Source organism: Sapajus apella, unplaced genomic scaffold (assembly GCF_009761245.1).
Source record: "Sapajus apella isolate SASKATOON/1434 unplaced genomic scaffold, GSC_monkey_1.0 scaffold222, whole genome shotgun sequence".
Lineage (NCBI taxonomy): Eukaryota > Metazoa > Chordata > Mammalia > Primates > Cebidae > Sapajus > Sapajus apella.
Window position 1 is genome coordinate 567181 of NW_022437162.1, and position 6103 is coordinate 573283.

Genomic DNA, 6103 nt, shown 5'->3' on the forward strand with positions numbered 1-6103 from the left:
CATTTTTTTTTTTTTTTTTTTTTTTTTTAGAGTTTTGCTCTTGCTGCCCAAGCTGGATTGCAAAGGCGTGATCTTGGCTCACTGCAACCTCTACCTCCCAGGTTTAAGCAATTCTCCTGCCTCAACCTCCCAAGTAGCTGGGATTACAGGCACGCACCACCATGCCTGGCTAATTTTATATTTTTAGTAGAGAGGGGGTTTCTCCATGTCGGTCAGGCTGGTCTCAAACTCCCAGCCTCAGGTGATCCACCAGTCTCTGCCTCCCAAAGTTCTGGGATTACAGGCATGAGCCACCGAGCCCGGCCTTATCAACACATTTTTAGCAGGCACCATTGCAGTGAAATGTTCAAGCATCAGAAAAAAGATAATGCTTTCAAATTCACCATGATCAGATTTGAGCAGTTGGAATGGAACAGATATCAGAATCACAAACTCCAGTTTCCCGCTATGTTCTCTTCTTTTTATATCTTATGATGCCCTTTTCTTGACATTTATTTTCCTGTAAAATACATTCAGTGCCCAGCACCCACTATAAAAGTTACCCTTGTTTATTGATGATGTCGGATTTTTTTTTTTTTTTTTTTGAGATAGAGCTTTTGCTCTCACCCAGGCTAGAGTGAAGTGGCACGATCTTGGTTCACTACAACCTCCGCCTACAGGGTGCAAGTGATTCTCATGCCTCAACCTCCTGAGCAGCTGGGATTATAGGCATGCACTAACAGGCCAGGCTAATTTTTTTTTTCATGACTTGATTATTTATTTTGATAGGTCCCATGCAAAGGAGGGGCCTAAAGTGTAAGCTTCATTAGCTTTACATTAAATGTGACCCCTAACACAACTCTCCCAGACAGGGAGTTAACTTTTTTTTTTTTTTTTGAGATCGAGTCTCACTCTGTCACCCAGGCTAGAGAGCAGTGGCATGATCTTGACTCATTGCAACCTCCACCTCCCAGGTTCAAGTGATTCTTCGGCCTCAGCCTCCCAAGTAGCTGGGACTACAGGTGCGTGCCACCTCGCCCAGCCAATTTTTGTATTTTTAGTAAAGATGGGGTTTCACCATGTTGGTCAGGTTGGTCTTGAACTCCTGACCTCATGATGCATCCGTCTCGGCCTCCCAAAGTGCTGGGATTACAGGTGTGAGCCACTCCACTCAGCCTTTTTATTATTATTATTTTATTATTATTATACTTTATGTTCTGGGGTACATGTGCATAATGTGCAGATTTCTTACATGGGTATACACATGACATGGTGGTTTGCTGCACCCATCAACCTGTCACCTACATTAGGTATTTCTTCTAATGCTATCCCTCCCCAGACTCCCACCCCCACTGACAGGCCCCAGTGTGTGATGTTCCCCTCCCTGTATCCATGTGTTCTCATTGTTCAACACCCACTTATGAGTGAGAACATGCAGTGTTTGGTTTTCTGTTCTTGTGTTGTTTTGCTGAGAATGGTGGTTTCTAGGTTAATCCATGTCCCTGCAAAGGACATAAACACATCCTTTTTTATAGCTGCATAGTATTCCATTGTATATATGTGCCACAGTTTCTTTATCCAGTCTATCATTAATGGGCATTTGGGTTGGTTCCAAATCTTTGCTATTGTGAACAGTGCCACAATAAACATACGTGTGCATGTGTCTTTATAGTAGAATAATTTATAATCCTTTGGGTATATACCCAGTAGTGGGATTGCTGGGTCAAATGGTATTTCTAGTTCTAGATTCTTGAAGAATCGCAGATGCTAGAGAGGATGTGGAGAAATAGGATGCTTTTACACTGTTGGGGAGAGTGTAAATTAGGCCTGGCTAATTTTTGTATTTTTAGTAGAGACAATTTGTTTTGCCATGTTGCCAAGACTGGTCTTGAACTCCTGGCCTCAAGTGATCTGGCCCTCTCAGCCTCCCAAAGTGCTGGGATTCAGGAACGAGCCACCACATGGCCCTGAATTTATTTTTGTCATTTATGAGTTTCTTCTATTATCTCTTAAGCTCCTTGAAGGCAACAACAGTGACTTTCTCATCTTCGTTTCTCTGGGATTTAGTGCAGTGCTCACTAAATGCTTGTTGAATGAAGGGATTAGCGAATTTGACCAACATTTACTGAATACCTACTATGTGCCAAGTACTATTCTTGGTCTAGGGATGTATAGCTATGAAAAAAAATCTGCAAAATCTTTGTCCTTGTGGAACTTACAGGGGAATGAATGAATAACAAATGCATAAAATAAGCACTTCTAAATACTGTATTTTACCTTTATTAGAATATCATTCTGAGGCTGGGTGTGGTGGCTCATGCCTGTAATCCCAGCACTTTAGGAGGCCAAAGCAGGCAGACCATGAAGTCAAGAGATCAAGACCATCCTGGCCAATATGGTGAAACCCCATCTCTACCAAAAATACAAAAAAAAAAACTTAGCCAGGCATGGTGGTGCGCACCTGTAGTCCCAGCTACTCAGGAGGCTGAGGCATGAGAATCGCTTGAACTTGTGAGGTGGAGGTTACAACGAGCAGAGATTGCACCACTACACTCCAGCCTGGGGGACAGAGTGAGACTCGTCTCAAAAAAAAAAAGGAGAATACTATTCTGAAAATTCCCAGTGTATTTATGTGTTCACTAATAAAATGATTGCTTGAAACTCAACTTGTTTTCATAATAATGTCGAAATAATTATTAAGGTATTAGCCACCTAAAGCACTGCTAAAAAACAGTAGAAATAAGATATGTTACAAAGTAGGCTGGGTGCCATGGCTCATGCCTGTAACTCCAACACTTGAGAGGCAGAGGCAGGAGGATCGTTTGTGGCCAGGAGTTCAAGACCAGCCTGGGCAACATGGCCAAATCCTGTCTCTACAAAAAAATTAAAAATTAGCCAAGTGTGGTGGTGCATTTCTGTAGTCCCAGCACTTGGGAGGCTGATATGGGAGGACCACTTGAGCCCTGGAGGACAAGGCCGCAGTGAGCCATGATCACTGCACTCCAGCCTGGGCAACAGAGAGACCCTGTCTCAAAAGAAAAAAAAAGTAATCAATTAAATATAAGAAACAAGCAGGTATATGAAAAAATGCTCAACGTTACTAATCATCTGGAAAATGCAAATCAAAACCCCAATGAGCTATCATCTTACCCCAGTTAGAATGACTGCTATCAAAAAGACAAAAGATAAATGCTGGCCAAGATGCAGAGAAAAGGAAACTTGTGCACTGAGAGTGGGAATATAAATTAGGACAGCCATTATGGAAAACTGTATGGAAGTTTCTCAAAGAGATAAAAATAGAACTGCCACACAACCCAGCAACCGCACTACTGCGTGCCTATCCAAAGAAAAGAAAATCAGTATATGGAAGAGATATCTGCACCCCCATGTTCACTGCAGCACTATTCACAATAGCCAAGATATGGAATCAACCTAAGCGTTCATCAGTGGATAAACAGACAAATAAATGGGTATAATGGAATATTATTCAGCCTTACAGAAAGAGATCCTACCCTTTAAGACACAATATATGAATCTGGAGGACATCATGCTAAGTGAAATAAGCCAGACACAGAAAGACAAATATCACATGTTCTCACTCATACGTGGGAGCTAAAAAGGCTGATCTCATGAAGATAGAGAGTAGAATGATGGTTACCAGAGGCTGGGAAGGGTGGGTGGGGGAAATGAAGAGGGATTGGTAATTGGGTACAAACATGCAGTCAGATAGAAAGAATAAGTTCTAGTGTTCAATAGCACAGTAGGGTCGCTATAGTCAAAAATAACGGCCAGGCGTAGTGGCTCACGCCTGTAATCCAAGCACTTTGGAGGCCAAGGTGGGTGGATCACCTGAGGTCAGGAGTTCAAGACCAGCCTGACCAACATGGTGAAACCCTGTCTTCAAAAAAAAAAAAATTTAAAAAAAAAATAATTAATAAATAAAAATAATTTATTATATATTTTTAAATAGCTAGCAAAGAAGATCTGAAATGTTCTCAACACAAAGAAATTATAAATGTTCCTGCCTTACAAGAGCTACTGAAGGAAGTACTAAACAGGAAAAAAAAAAAAGGAAATTATAAATGTCTGAGGTAATGAATATCCCAGTTACCATGACTGATCACTATATATTGTATGCATGCATCAGAATATCACATGTACCCCATATATATGTACAGATATCATGTATCAATTAAAAAAACTCTAATAAGAAAAAAGAATAAGGAAACAAAAATATACTTAATGAAGTATGGAAAGGTTTTTTAAATTCTATTCTTTTTTTGCCTGAGACAAAATCTTGCTCTGTTGCCCATGCTGGAGTACAGTGGCACAATCATGGCTCACTGCAACCTTGACCTTCTTGGCTCAAGTGATCTTCCCTCCTTAACCTCCCAATTACCTGGGACTACAGGCACATGCCACCATGTCTGGCTAATTTTTTTTATTTTTAGCAGAGATGAGGTCTCACTGTGTTGCCCAGGCTGGTTTTGAAATCCCAAGCTTGAGGCCAGGAGTTTAAAACCAGGGCTTAGTGGAAAGTGTGAATATCACCAAGGGAAAAAAAAATCAGAGACAAGATGATAGATATAAAGGAAAAAGAAAAGTCATTACAAGCATAATCGGGTCCCTATTATTCACTTATTTATTTTTTTGAGATAGGGTCTTGCTCTGTTACTGAGGCTGGAGTACAGTGGCGTGATCACCGCTCACTGCAGCCTTCAACTTTTGGACTTAAAAGATCCTCTCACCTCAGCCTGTGTAGCTGGAACTACAGGCATGCACCACCATGCTCGGCAAATTTTTATTTTTATTTATTTTTTTAATTTTATTTTATTCTTTTGAGACGGAGTCTCGCTCTGTCACTTAGGCTGGAATGCAGTGGTGCCATCAGAGCTCACAGTAGTCTTGACATCCCAAGCTCAAGTAATCCTCCCACCTCAGCTTCCTGAATAGCTGGGACTACAGGTACATGCCATCATGCCCAGCTAATTAAAAACAACTTATTTTGTCGTTGTGGAGACAGGGTCTCATTATGTTGACCAGGCTGGTTTTGAACTCCTGGCCTCAAGTGATCCTCCTCCCTTGGCCTCCCACAGTGCTGGGATTACAGATATGAGCCACCACACCTGGCCCCAATTATTTTTATTTTTAAAAAATTACTGAACACCATGTGACATAAGACTTAAAAGAGGACAAGTCCACCTGCCTTGACCTCCCAAAGTGCTGGAATTCCATGTGTGAACCACAGTGCCTGTCCTCTTTTAATTTGTTAAAAATAAAAATAATAGGGATTTCAAGACACCACCAGAAATTTGGTCTTCAGCCAGTCTATCTAGTATTCTGACTCTAATTTTTTCCCTTAAATTTGTATGGCATTGTTTAAGTCTTGATTTCATTCTTAGTTAAAATACAAGATAAGATAGCTTTACAGTCTGCCCTTTCAACTCAATCTGTGTCTTATCATCGGTAAGCTGAAGGTTTTTTAATAGAATATACAAATTCTACAAACCCTGGCTTGTTAGGCAGCCCATTTGAAGAGTTGTCAGCTGCCACGTCAATGAGTTAGCACTTTCATGACTAAGCCATCCTGGGACCCCACGGAGAGCTCTAGTCGGGAGGAGAGTGAGGACTGGCACAAGCCCATAGAGGTTCCCACGCTCTCTGTGCATACAGTGGTCACCAACAAGATAAAAGTGAACGAACTGCAGCCACAGGGGGTGGCCCCCAAGAATTGCCCCCACCTGAAAGACCGCAGTATACACAATGCGGGATTGCACTGCTTGGGATTGGTGGAGATGGGAAATAGGTTCAGACACAAGGGGAGCATTGATACCCGGGTGGCTGCTCCATCCGTGAGATGTGGGGGTGGAGGGTATTATACTCCCCAGACTCAGGACTAGTAAAACGGCATCCAGAAAGCCCATCAGAAGAATATGTTACATTTTTTCTGTAGTGCAAAGCCCTCATAGAAATAGTCTTCTGTTCCATGAGTTATTTTTCTTTTGGCTTCAGCTCTTCCTTTACCTTTTGAATACAGTATTCCATTTATTTATCTACTTATTCAGCTATAATAACCAAATATAAGAAAGCTATTAAGTTGTACCTATAGCTTAGAAAAACAAGA